This window comes from Chenopodium album, chromosome 10, assembly GCF_948465745.1.
Source record: "Chenopodium album chromosome 10, dcCheAlbu1.1, whole genome shotgun sequence".
Taxonomy (NCBI): domain Eukaryota; kingdom Viridiplantae; phylum Streptophyta; class Magnoliopsida; order Caryophyllales; family Amaranthaceae; genus Chenopodium; species Chenopodium album.
Genome location: NC_137843.1, coordinates 35268441 through 35283103, shown reverse-complemented (window position 1 = coordinate 35283103; position 14663 = coordinate 35268441). Strand labels below are relative to the sequence as shown.

General features: G+C 39.1%; 1 non-coding gene across 1 annotated transcript; it reads left to right on the top strand.

The window, feature by feature from the left end:
• Positions 1 to 5729: 5729 nt before the first annotated feature.
• LOC145565718 (small nucleolar RNA R71) lies at positions 5730 to 5836 on the top strand. Its single transcript, XR_014095098.1, has one exon. It is a non-coding gene; the product is annotated as a small nucleolar RNA R71 (small nucleolar RNA).
• Positions 5837 to 14663: the final 8827 nt, after the last annotated feature.

Below are 14663 nucleotides of genomic sequence, written 5' to 3'. Positions count from 1 at the left end.
GGTGCGTGCGCACCAGCTACGGGAAGAGGTTGGGTTTGCTTGCTCGGAATTGTGCAACAAAAGCGAAATTGCTGACCTACTTGGTGCGTGCGCTCAGCTTGGTGGTGCGCGCGCACCAGGTTGGGTCTTAGGGGGGCTGAAAATTTCCTTGAAACACACCAAAACAAATGCCAAACTCTGACCCCCTTGGTGCGCGCGCGCAGGGAGGGTGGTGCATGCGCACTTGGAGGGTACTAAGGAGGGTTCAAAATCCGTCAAATTTCATCAAAATACGCTAAAATTTCTGACCCCTTTGGTGCGCGCGCACAATCTATGATGCGTGCGCACCAAAGAGAAAATTTTTGATCTTAAACAAACTCTCGTGCGTGCACTCTCATCGGCGCTAATGAGCGTCATGATCGAGTGCTTAAAAATCACACAAAAAATAGTTCGAAAATCACTCGATCATAAATAAAAATTCATGAAAACTCAAACACGAGAGCATGTATCCCTAACAAACTCCTTCACCTAAGCTTAACCAAACCTCATGAAACCTTGAATTAACACCTAAATTGTTGGAAATTTTCATCGATCCAATCTCATGGTACCTAAAATCAAGAAAACAAAGAAGAATAAGAAAAGTTCTCAAAAATAAAAGAAATATAGAGAATTGAAAAATCAAAAGAAAAGGGTTAGAAAACCGAGTTGCCTCCCAGGAAGCGCTTGTTTAACGTCATAGCTCGACGTTCTCCACCTATGAAGGTGGTTGTCGGAGAAGCACTATGTGAATAAGGCCAACAAAAGCCCCATCAAAATACTTCTTGAGCCGATGGCCATTGACCTTAAATGAAGATGAAGAATCCATCATTGAAACTTCTACAACACCACTAGGAAAGTCATTCTTAACCAAGTAAGGATCGCTCCATCTCGACATGAGCTTTCCAGGAAACAACTTATTTTCAAATTGTAGAGAAGAACTTTATCACCAACACAAAACTTTTTCTTCCCTAAGCTTATCATGAGTTTCCTTGGAACGAGCTTTGTAAATGCTAGCACAATCTTAAGCATTAAATCGAAGCTCCTCTAGCTCATGAAGATCTAACCACCTTTTCTCCCCCGCACTTGCCAAATCAAAGTTTATCTTCTTAATTTCCCTTAAAGCACGGTGTTCGAGCTCTACCGGGAGATGGCATGATTTTTCATAAACTAGGCGGTATGGAGTGGTACCTATAGGTGTCTCTAAAGTCGTTCTATAGGCCCAAAGAGCATCATCCAACTTGTCCGACCAATCCTTCCTATTTCTTGCAACCGTCTTTTCAGGGATTAACTTAATTTGTTGATTGGAAACCTTGACTTGGCCGCTTGTTTGAGGATGATATGGAAGGCCAAATCGTTGATGAACTCCATGCTTTCGCAACATCTTTTGAAAGGCATTGTGAATAAAATGAGAACCATTATCGCTTATCACCGCCTTTGGTACACCAAACCTTGGAAAAATGACCTTCTTGAACAACTTCATTACCACCTTGTGGTCATTAGTTGGGGAAGCAATGATCTCAACCCATTTAGACACGTAATCCACCGCCACAAGGATATATTGATTTCCAAAGGACATGGGAAACAGTCCCATAAAATCAATTCCCCACACATCAAACACTTCCAACTTAAGTATGGGTTGTTGTGGATCTCATTCCGCTTAGAGATATTCCCAACTCGTTGAAAATGATCGCTTGTCTTAAAAAACCCCATGAATCCTTGAAGAGATGTGGCCACCATAAACCTCTTTGAAGAATCTTAGTGACGGTTTTAGAAACACCCATATGGCCACCACTCGGATCCGAGTGGCACATCTTCAAAACACTAGGCACCTCTTCATTTGGAACACAGCGCCTAAGTTAGCCATCGACTACTCGCTTGTACAAGATGGGTTCATCCCACACAAAGTGTCTTGCCTCTCTCTTGAGCTTCTTTCGTTGATTCTTAGAAAAGGAAGGTGAAAACTCCCCACATGCAAGAAAGTTCACTAAGTCGGCGAACCATGGGAACTCTTTTTTCTCAATAGCATATAAAACGTCATCAAGCATTCTATCCTCAATTGGAGAACCATCATCACGAATTTGAGAATCCTCAAGGCGAGAGAGATGATCCGCCACAACATTTTCTGCTCCACTCTTATCCCTAATCTCAATATCAAAAGTTTGAAGTTCGAGCACCCACCGGATAAACCTAGGCTTGGATTCTTTCATGGCAAAAAGGTACTTGAGAGCCACATGATCCGTGAAGACAATGGTCTTGGAACCCAACAAGTAACAACGGAACTTTTTAAAAGCATGAACAATAGCCAAAAACTCCTTTTCCGTTGTGGTGTAATTTCTTTGAGCACCATTTAGAGTCTTGGACATATAATAGATCACATGTAGCTTCTTTTCCACTCTTTGACCCAAGACACCTCCGATTGCCGAATCGCTCGCATCACACATCAACTCAAAAGGTAAATCCCATCTTGGGGCTTGAACAATAGAAGTAGATATTAGAGCCTTCTTTAATTTATTGAATGCTTCCAAACACTTATCATCAAATACAAACTCGGCATCCTTTTGAAGAAGATCATTGAGGGGCTTTGCAATGAGCGAGAAATCCTTGATGAATCTTCTATAAAACCCGGCATGTCCTAAGAAAGATCGCACTAACCTCAATTTTTGCTTTGTCCACCTCTATCCCCTTGTGAGAAATCTTATGGCCAAGGACTATGCCTTCCTCCACCATGAAATGACACTTCTCCCAATTAAAAACCAAGTTCACCTTCTCACACCTTGCCAAACATTTCTCAAGGTTTTCAAGACATGCCTCAAATGAAACACCTCCTACGGAGAAATCATCTATAAACACTTCCATCTCCTCTTCCAACATATCTCCAAATACACTCATCATGCATCTTTGAAATGTTGTGGGAGCATTACAAAGGCCAAACAGCATTCTATTATAAGCAAATGTACCATATGAACAAGTGAAGGTTGTTTTCTCTTGGTCATCTAGGTGGATAGGGATTTGGAATAATCCCGAATAACCAACAAGAAAACAATAGAACTTGTGCCTCGTTAGTCTCTTAAGCATTTGATCAATGAAAAGAAGGGGGAAATGATCTTTCTTGGTGGACATGTTTAGACGTCTATAGTCTGTACAACTCCTCCATCCCGTGACCGTCCTCGTCGGAATGAGCTCACCTCTCTCATTCTCGATGACGGTCATGCCTCCCTTCTTTGGGACAACATGAACGAGGGAGACCCATCTAGAACTCGAGATGGGGAATATAATTTCCGCATCTAAAAGTTTGGTGATCTCCTTCTTCACTACCTCTCCCATTTGGGATGTAGCTTTCGTTGTCTCTCAATGGAAGGTAGAGCCCACTCCTTAAGGGTTATGTGATGTGTATATAGAGTGGGGCTTATACCTTTGAGGTCATCAATGGTATAACCCAAAGCACTTTCGAGGTTTCTCAAAACATCACACAACACTTGAGCTTAGTGCTCACTAAAAGAAGAGCTAACAATCACGTGATAGATGGAGTTGGGTCCCAAGAATTCATAACTAAGGTGTGATGGAAGAGGTTTGAGCTCAACCATTGGAACAACTTTACCTTTTTTTGAAGTAGCCACTTGCAACGCTTTTTGGCTAGAAATGCTTATACACATTTGCTCTTCAACATCCTCAAGGCTTCCATTGAGCACATCTTCATACAAAGCCATCTCCTTGCTAGGAGCACCTATCTTTTCCTTATTCAACAAAACATTCTCAAGAGCATCGTTAGAAGTGAGCAATTGCTCATGCATGGAAGACACAACATGATCAAGAGAATCAATCAACATGCAATTTTCTAAAGAAGAACTTGGATACTTCATAATATCATTCAAGTCAAATTCTATCACCTCATCCCCTACTTTGAGTGAAATTTTAGCACTCTTCACATCTACCAAAGCACCCGAAGTAGCAAGGAATGGTTTCCTTAGAATGATAGGAATATTAGCATCTTCGTCCATCTCAAGAACCACAAAATCCAGCGGAATAACAAATTTCCCAACCCTCAAAGGGACATCCTCTACCTTACCCTATCGGCCAATTGCAAAGTGATGTTAGTAGGTAAGAGTTCCCCTAACTCAAGTCTTTGGTACACCGAATATGGCATAAGGCTAACACTAATTCCTAGGTCACACAAGGCATTCCCGATTTACATTTTGTAAATGGCACAAGGGATGGAAAAGTTTCCGGGGCCTTTTAGCTTAGGTGGCATCTTGTTCATTATGATTGTACTACAATTCTCGGTCAATTTCACCGTCTCTACACCATCACAAGTCCTCCTACCGCTCAAAATGTCTTTGACGAATTTTGCATAGTTGGGCATTTGGGTGACAACTTCGGTAAATGGTAGAGAAAGGTGAAGTTGCTTGAGCATGTCAATAAATCTTCCAAATTTTTCATCTAACTTGTGTCTCATGAATTTTTGTGGATAAGGAAGCTTGGGTTTTACAATTTCTTTCTCCACTCTCACCTCACTAGGTTTCTCAATCTCAACCTCACTCAAAGATGCACCATCTCTCTCATCTTCTACCAAAACCTCTTTTGTGGCATCCTTGGTCTCACTCTTCCTAGGCAAACTCTCCTCAAGAACCTTACCACTCCTTGTAACAATAGCATTGACCGGTCTCTTGGGATCTAGGCCTTGGGAAGGTAAAGAGGAAGGACTAGCATCGTCTTTCAAAGCATTAGCAAGTTGAGAAATTTGGTTTTCAAGCATCTTATTATGAGTCATCATTTTATTAAATTTCTTGTCACTTACGGCCATGTAAGTGTTCCACAACTTTGTTTGGTTTTCAATGATTTCTTCCAAATTGGTTCTATGAGAAGAAGAAGAGGATTGAACATAGGAATTATCATTTTGGGTCTTTGGAGCAAAACCGGGTGGGGGACCCCTTTGAGAGTTATTTTGAAAATTTCCCCTATGTTTATTGTTTCAATTACCTCTACCTTGATTATGGTTACCATAACCTTGGTTATGATTACCATAATTTTGGTTATGATTTTGGCTACTATAACCTTGGTTGTTATAGTTACCTCGGGAATTTTGGTTCCCATGGTTCCTATTACCACCACCTTGGTTGTAGTTGTCAAAATTGCCATGGTTTTTGTAATTCCTATTCCATTGACCTCTTTGATTTTCAAACCTAGAATCATTATTGTCTGACACATAGTTCACATGCTCATTCACATTTCCATCTTGATCATCACAAATATCCATACATGCATGAGAGCAATTAGAAACATCATGATCATACGATCCACAATCATCACAAAACAAGCATCCACTAGGCATGTTATTAGAAGAGGGAGGGGGTTGAGAATTAGAAGACATACCTCTCCCCTTAGATTGGGAGGGAAGACTTGAAACTTGGTAGGTAGCACTTTCTAACTTCGCTTTGATAGCGAACATTTCCTTCCCCAAGTTTGTCATTTGTGAGGATTGATTGTTGATTGCATTTAGATGATCAACCGAGTACACCGAAGAGCTACTCTTGCTAGTTGACTCTCTTTCTCCATCTTGCCAATCTCTATAGTACATCACTATGTCTTAAATTATGTCTACCACTTCCTCTTCCGTTTTGTTCATGATAGGGCCTCCGGCTCCTCCATCTAAACATGATTTTCCTTGAGGACTAAGGCCTCCATAGAAAATTTGAATAATTTGGTAAGTAGGAATTCCGTGGTGAGGACATTCTCTTTGATACTCTTTGTATCTCTCCCATGCTTCATAGAGACTCTCACTAGGCTTTTGCTTGAAACCTTGAATCAAAGCTCTTAGCTCCACCGTTTTCTTTTGTGGATAGAAACAACATAGAAATTCCTCGGTCACTTCGTCCCATGTCCTTAGAGAATTCGGCTTGACTTCCTTGTCTAGCCATTCCAAGGCACGCCCTATGAGGGAAAAGGGAAAAAGCTTGAGGCAGATGAATTCTTGGGAAATTCCATTCACCTTGACAGTATTGCAATATTTTCGAACTCATTGAGATTATTTAGTGGGCTTTCATGTTTAGCCCCACTAAATTGTCGCCTCTTTATTAAAGTGATCATTGCCGGCCTTATTTCAAAGTCATTTGTCGGTTTATAGGTGGAGCAATCCCACTCTCAAATCTATATGCACCGGGAATCCCAAATTCTTTCAACGCCACCCTTGAATTTTCTCCCATTCTTGCTTGTTCCTCTTGTTGTGGTTCTTCTTCACTTGAAGTGCTAGGGCTCAAAGATCGTCTAGCAACCCTTAACCTTACAATAGTTCTCTCAATTTTCGGATCAAATGGCACTAGTGAACGACCACGTGCTCTATGCATATAATTGATGAGTGTCATTTATGGCACTCATTTGATGAGTATTTAGCTTGTTTTTACCTTATTTTCATAGCTTTCTTTCTAAATAAACGCTTAGTTTTATGCATTTTCTCTTTATTTCGCCTTTCTATCTTGTTTTGTGTTTTTATGGTTTTTCTAATATTTTCTATTTTATTTGTTCTCTTTTTGTGGTTTTAGTTGCCTTTCTTTTATTATAGATTTTATAGATTTAGTTTTTATTTTATTTTATTTTATTTTCATAATTCATTTCATTTTTCTTTCCTTTATTTTATTTTATTTTGATTCTTTTCATTTTCATTTTATTTCTATTAATTTTATTTGTTGGTTTTAGTTTACTTTTACTTCATCTTCCCCTTAGTTTTATTTGTGTTTTGTAGGTGAATAATCAAGTCAAGTTGCACATTTAGAAGGCTTCCCTCCTCACAGGCATCACCTCGAGTGGACCGATGATAGGGATGCTCGGGAGCGCAGACGAGCAGCAACAAAAACTCCAAGCAACTGCCACCAATGCAACCTTATATCAGCCGCACTTCACCAAGAAAACACCTCCCCTGCTCCTGCAACATTCACCACTCTACAACCCAAACTAGCTCCTAATAGGCCACAAATCAAAGCCACCTTCGCACCTCATTATAGCCACGCCTAACCACCCTTATTGTGCCACCGTACCAGCTACCAGTTCAGCACCCAAAGCAGCCACCTCACGCACCTCTAACAGGCCATAACACCAGCTCCCCTACTCCCGCAATAACTAGCTAATCAGCCACCATTTTCACCTCCACCTTCGCACCACAACTCTAGCCGCAACTGATCACCACACAACCAGCCACCAACACCACCTATTCTGCCTCTTTCCCCAGTTCCAGCCACGGCCACCAATTTCCTCCACTACCAACCACACTTCCCCTCCAAACGCAACCCCTGCATCACCGAGCTGCTGCCCCTTATAACCACCACCTTCGCACCACCTTCTACCTCTGTATAACGCAGCTAGCAGCCATGAAAATGGTGCGCATGCGAAGACCCTTTTATGCGTGCGCACTACAACATCCCGAAGCTAGAGCTTGCAACCTCAAGTACGGTGCGTGCGAGAAGTCCTAGCTGTGTGCACACATCAATGGGCTTATTTTGAGCCATTGATTTTGATGGAGCTTCATGATCAAACGGCTGTGATGATTTGCGGTGATGATGTGCGTAGCATGGGATTATTTCCCATAATAAGAGCAGCTGTAATATCGAAGGTGGAAGCTGAGGAAACTTTCTTTTGTTTTTGTTTTCTTTTTCTTTTAATATTTGAATTTTCTTTTATTTTCCTTTTTGGATTTTCTTTTATTTTCTCATTTATTATTTTCTTTCTTTTACACTTCTTTTCTTTTATTTTCTTTTCTTTGATTTTCCCCCTTTTACCCTATAAATATAAATACCCATTTTTGGGTTAGAAAAAAAATAACAAGTAGAATTAGAATGAGAATTCATATGTTAGCTTAGGTTGAGAGCTTCTCTCTCTAGTTTTAAGGATAGTTTAGGAGTAGTTTAGAGAGAGAAAGGGACGGATTTCAATGGTTATTTGAGAGATTGAAGATTCAAGATGACAATTGTATTGAATATCTCCATTATCAATCAATGAGAATTTCTCACTCTCTCTCCTCTTTATTGCTTTGTTTAATTTCAGGTTTGTTTGGTTTGATTTTGATGTTTGATTCTTGATTAGTGTAATTGTTCTTGATATTTTGTAGATTCTTGATTTCTTTAGTTGATTGTTGATAGATGATGATTCTTGAGTAGTTGTTTGGCTAAGAATTTGGTGAAACTTGTATGATTGATTGATTGTGATTAATTTGGTAATTGTGTTGATTGATTGTTGAGATTAAAGTGATTAATGAAGGTTTGCATGTGTGTAATTCGATTAGGCCTTGAGAATTATGCTAGATTGCACTGTAATTGCTAATGACACGACCAATTCATTTAGAAAAAGCAATTATTGATTGGTTTGGATTGTGATTCTCTTAGTTTGTTATTCATAGTGAACCCTACCTTAACAATTAGGAGATAGCTTTTTGATTCCAATTGATAGCTCTTATCATTAGTCTTCACAACCTTTGATTGGCATGATCTTCTCAAGTTGTTGCAATTGTCATGATTACTTGTTGATCCCATTCCTAGTGTTTTATTTGTTTGGTTGCTTGTTTTGTTAGGTTGTTACCTCTTACCTTTGATTTCGATCTAGCTTAAGCGCATAATTGAGAGTGCTTGAACATTACCATTCCTTTGGGTTTGACCCTTGACTTATCTCTATACTAGTATTTAGGTTTGTTAAGTGTTTATAAATTATATAATGACCTACATTTTCCCTACGTCAATAATCTCAAAAGAAATGATTAGTAGCACCGCTACAAGTGTAGCCTAAAAGAAAAACTTTTTGTATTTTCAATTAAGGATGAAACAGACTTAACAACTATAACAAAGCACCAATATCATTCCCCGGCAACGGCGCCATTTTTGACGCAGGGAAAAGTAGGTCGTTTTATACCCTTTCCTAGAGCCAAACAAAATTTATAAACACTCGACCAACCTAATACGAGTATATGGTATGTCAAGGGTCGAACCCAAAGGAATGAGTAGGTGCAAGCTATATCCTAGGTCAAGCTACTTCGAAGATTATAAAAAAATATGGTTGGTAACTAAAGTATCGAGAAAGCTAGATAAATTGAGAAATTCAATATACTAAACACTAGGGATATAGGTTCCACATACAAGCTCAATGATTATGCTAACTGACGGATCACTCTATCAATTCAAACATTACAAAGGACAAACAATAGTTGCAATCAATGGAATTCAAGAGCTATCTCCTATAAACCAAGCTAGGGTTCACTATGAATGGATAACTAGGAAAATCACAATCAAATTCAATAAATTAAAGCAATTCTCAAATCAAGGGTTCATGTCATTGAAATTTGCAATGCAATCTAGATTAATCTTATAGGTTAATCACTCATAGTTTAATTAATCACATGCACAACTATTCAACTTATTGAATTGCAACAATTCAATCAATCAAGGATCATCAACTAGCAAAAATCATCAATAAAGCATGCTTCCCCTTCTCCCTAGAAACTAATCTACTCACTAATCATGGTGAAATTGAGAAACAAAACAAATTCAATCACAATCATATTCATTTCAAGTTTAATCAAGAAAAAATTCAATCACTCAACAAATTTCTAAAGCAAAGATTAAAGTTCAAATCAAACATTCAAGAATTAAAGGAAATTGCAATAATAGTAAATTCAATGGAAAGAAATCTCACAAACGATCATTGAATTGAAGAAGAAATCCAAGATCAAGTTGAAATCAAAGATCAAATTCAAGTACAATCAAGTAATCTTAAGCTTCTCTCTCTACTTTCTCTCTCTACTATTTCTGGAAAATAAGTGTCAAGTACAAAATAAGTCGTCACCCCCGAAAAAGGAAAAGTCTAAGAGTATAAATAGAAAATCGAACAAAGGGGAACGGGGCGCCTGGTGCATGCGCACCACTAGGCCGCGCGCGCGCACAGGTGGGTCTGCGCGCACGCACCACCTATGCTGCATGCACACACCCCTGCTTGGTGCTCGTGGCCTTGCCTTATTCGCTTGCTCGATCGATCTCCGCGCTCCCGAGAATCCCTATCATTTGTGCACTTGAGGCGATGCTTGTGAGAAGGGCAGCTCCTTTATCTTCCAAGCATTTTAACACTTCGAGCCAAAGCATTGCTTCCAAGGTTCTCGTGCTTGCGGAGCTAGCTTTAATTGCATGTTTGGATTCCCGAACTTAGCTCCATCAACTTCCTTGAATGCGCTCGAGCTTCCTTCTTGATAATTAAACCTCGGGAAACTCAACACACCTACAAAACAAGTCAAAGAAACGAAGAAGCGAGAAAAGATAACCGAGAAATGAATAAAATAGAAAGAAAACCATCAAAAGCACACATTTCTCTAAAATTACGCACAAACATGCAAAACAAGCATTATTATGCAAAACCACGACATAAAAGACTAAAAACGAGCATAAAACTACAAAGAAAACCTATCCTAAGAGTGCCATAAATGACACTCATCACTTATTTAGCAAATTGGGTTCCTTGGTATGCCAGTTAGTGTAGGGATTTAGATACTCTAAGTGGAATTTCATGAATCATAATCATAAGCATCTAATAACCAAGATCAATGCACAACACATAAAGAATAAGTAGTTATACCTTTGAAGCGTGATTCCACGTGTGACAGAGAACCTTTAGTGTGATTCCTCTACTTGGTCCACAAGCACGGATTAAACCTCCACTAATGCTACTTAGTTGCAATTGAAACCTTCAATTGACCTTCTACAGAGAAGAGAGAGCAACAAACCAACCACGAACCACCACGAGCCACCACACGAACCACCACAAGGGAGTGGCTGTACGGACAGGGGGAGGAGAGAGAGAGGGTCGTGAGTGAGAGAGAGAAGATTAGGGTTTTGGGACTTGGTTGCTTGAATTAAAATTAACTGACTTGTCAATTGTTACGTCAATCTAAGTCATGGATCTTATTTATAGATCACATCTCTAAATAAGAGTCCGTGTTAAGCCTAAAATCCTATTCCTAATCAACCTACTCTAGCCCAACACTCTTTATGGTTTGTCATAATCTCATGAGGCCCATTAATGAGCCTCTAACTTGTTTAACCCAGTACTCTTGTTGTGTGACCTCATAGGATCCATTATAAAGGTCTTTGGACTATTTGACTAGCCCAAAGTTCATTTATCATAATCTAGCAATAGACAATGACGACCCAAAAGAACGATAATAGTGATCCTTGATATATCTAGTAATTGCATTTATCGAAGACATAATTCCTTCAATCTCCCACTTGTCTGAGACAAGCGCAATATTAAAATTCCTTAAGTCAATGTGTATCGATTTGATAATATGATTGCATCTCATGTTGTGATCATATTAATCTACAAATCTTTTCTCGAAATCTGAGTTAGAATTACAAGACAAATGATTACTATGTAATCCATTTGAGCACAACCATGCATTTTCTGAATTCTCCCTCTTTAAGGGGCCAAGACACATTCCTAATTAAATCGGTAGACTCAATCCAATCTTGTGGCAACCAAAGCTCCCACTCAACTTTTGAATTGACCAGGAAACATCCTTTATAATCTCCAGTTACGGGAAGACGTTTGAATGTACCACAGTCAAATCAATTATTGAATAGAATTAGTGTTCCAATTATGTAAAAGGAATCCACTAACATACCTGGAAGCTCTATACTTGAACTTCAAAGTAGGTCTATAGTTCGATCACGCATCATCCTTGCATATCCATGTGATTGACCGAGCTTCACTACGCTCCTATAGCCCATGAAACTGCATTATCCAATTAATCTTACATGCTAGTCCTTGTAATGAAATCATTTATGTCCACTTTAATGATTTCGAACTAGGAACTTAAATAATACATGGATTTTGTTCACTTGTGGGGTTTCATTCACCAGATCATCAACCTGATGAGCCCATCAATCCATAATTATTTTGGACATTTTATTTAATATCAAAACCATAATTAAATAAGAGAAATAATGAATTTCTGATTAAACATAATTCTGCAAATGAATGTATTACATATGTAATAAGTTTTTCTCATGCTTAGGCAATGGAAGGGGTTTAGTAAGAGGATCAGCGATATTCTCATCCGTATGAACTTTGCACATCTTGACATCTCCTCTGCCAACGATTTCTCGAATGAGGTGATATTTCCTCTGAACATGCTTGGATTTGAAGTGTGACCTTGGCTCCTTTGATTGAGCAATGGTGCCATTGTTGTCACAATGCAACTCAATTCCTTTTTGAGCACTTGGTACGATGTCCAACTCAGTTAGGAATTTCTTTATCCAAACAGCCTCCTTTGCTGCTTCAACTGCAGCTAAATACTCTTATTTTGTTGTAGAGTCTGCGATAGTGCTTTGCTTCAAACTCTTCCAGCTCACTACTCCTCCATTCAGATAGAAAATGTACTAGATTGGGATCTGAAATCATCTCTGTTTGTTTGGAAACTCACATCCGTATAGCCTTTGACAACCAATTCATCTTCGCCGGTATACACTAGAAACATTCCTTTAGTCCTTCTCAAGTACTTAAGGATGTTCTTGGCAGTTGTCCAGTGTGCTTCTCCTGGATTTACCTGAAATCTGATACATATGCTTAAAGCATATGTAACATCCGGCGTTGTACAAATATGGCATACATTATCGACCCTACTGCCTAAGCATAAGGTACGATAGCCATACGTCTCATCTCGTCTAGCGTAACTAGACACTGATATTTAATGAGCGTAATGCCATGGGACATGGGGAGAAATCCTCTCTTGGAGTTTGTCATCTCAAACCTGTCAAGAAACTTATCGATATAAGTCTCTTGACTCAATCCAATCATCCTTCGAGACCTGTCTCGATGGATTTTGATTCCCAAAATGTACTCGGCGTCACCCAAGTCCTTCATAGAGAAACAACTCTTCAACCATTCCTTGACTGACTCAAGCATTGGTATGTCATTCCCCATGAGTAGTATGTCATCTACATACAAGACTAAGAAAACCACGCTGCTCCCAGTGGACGTCTTGTATACACAAGGTTCCTCTTCTCTTTTGAGAAAACCAAAATGTTTGATCGCCTCATCAAAACGAAGATTCCAACTCCTTGATGCTTGTTTCAATCCATAAATGGATTTCTGAAGTTTGCATACCTTTCCAGGATTTTCCGGATCTTCAAAACCCTCAGGTTGTGTCATATACACTTCCTTCATCAAGAACTCATTCAAGAAGGCGGTTTTGACATCCATCTGCCAGATTTCATAGTTGAAAAATGCAGCAATCGCTAGAAGAATCCGAATGGACTTAAGCATAGCTACTGGGGAAAAGGTTTCATCATAGTCAATACCATGAATCTGTCAGTATCCTTTTACAACCAGTCTTACTTTGTGGATGTAGGCATTTCCATCCTTGTCTGTTTTAATCTTGTAGACCCACTTGCATCTAATGGGTTTTACCCCATCAGCCAAGTCTACAAGGGTCCACACAGCATTTTTAGACATTGATTCCATTTCGGACTTCATGGCCTCAAGCCATTTATCTGAGCTGGGGCTCGCCAAAGCTTGCTTGTAGGTTGTGGGTTCTTCATTCTCCAATAAGAAGATTTCAGAATCCTCAGTTATTAGAACCTTAGCAAACTGTTTATTTCTGATTCTAACAGTCCTACGTGGGGTAGGAGCAACAATAGAAATATTCTCTTTAACTCTTTGAAGATTTTCGCAAGAATTAGATTCAAGTGGGACTATAGGAGTCTCGCTAGTTGAATTAGCTTGCTCCGACACATGATTTGTCGAATTAGTCGATTCATGTGCCCTCGCCTCTGATGTGGTGTTATCCACATCCATTTGTTGCTCGTCTCAAATTTCTTCGAGAACCACTTTACTTCCACTTGACTTTGTAGAAAGAAATTCTCTTTCTAGAAAGACACCATCGTGAGCAACAAACACTTTGTTATCTTCGCGATTGTAGAAGTAATACCCTTTTGTCTCTTTAGGATAACCCACAAAGAAACATTTGTCTGATTTGGGGCCTAGTTTATCGCCTTGTAAACGTTTTACATAGGCTTCACATCCTCAAATCTTGAGATAAGACAACTTTGGAACTTTTCCAGTCCATAACTCATATGGAGTTTTCTCAATTGCTTTAGACGGGCTTCTATTCAGTATGTTCGTAGCTATTTCTAATGCATATCCCCTAAATGATATATGTAAATCAGTAAAGCTCATCATGGATCGAACCATATTAAGTAAAGTTCGATTCCTTATTTCTGAAATACCATTCAACTGTGGCGTTCCTTGAGGACTTAACTGTGAAATTATTCCACAATTAATCAGATGTTCATCAAATTCTTGGGTCAAATATTCACCACCACGATCAGATCGCAATGCTTTAATTGTTTTCCCAAGTTGGTTTTGTACCTCATTCTTGAATTCCTTGAACTTTTCAAAGGATTCCGATTTATGCTTCATTAAATAGATATATCCATACCTACTTAAATCATCAGTAAAAGGTATGAAGTAGTTAAAACCACCTCTAGATTTTGAACTCATTGGTCCACACACATCCATATGTATGAGGCCTAAAAGGTCACTACCTCTTTTACCCTTTCCAATAAAAGGTGACCTGGTCATTTTACCTAACAAGCATGACTTACAGTTCTCAAATGATTCAT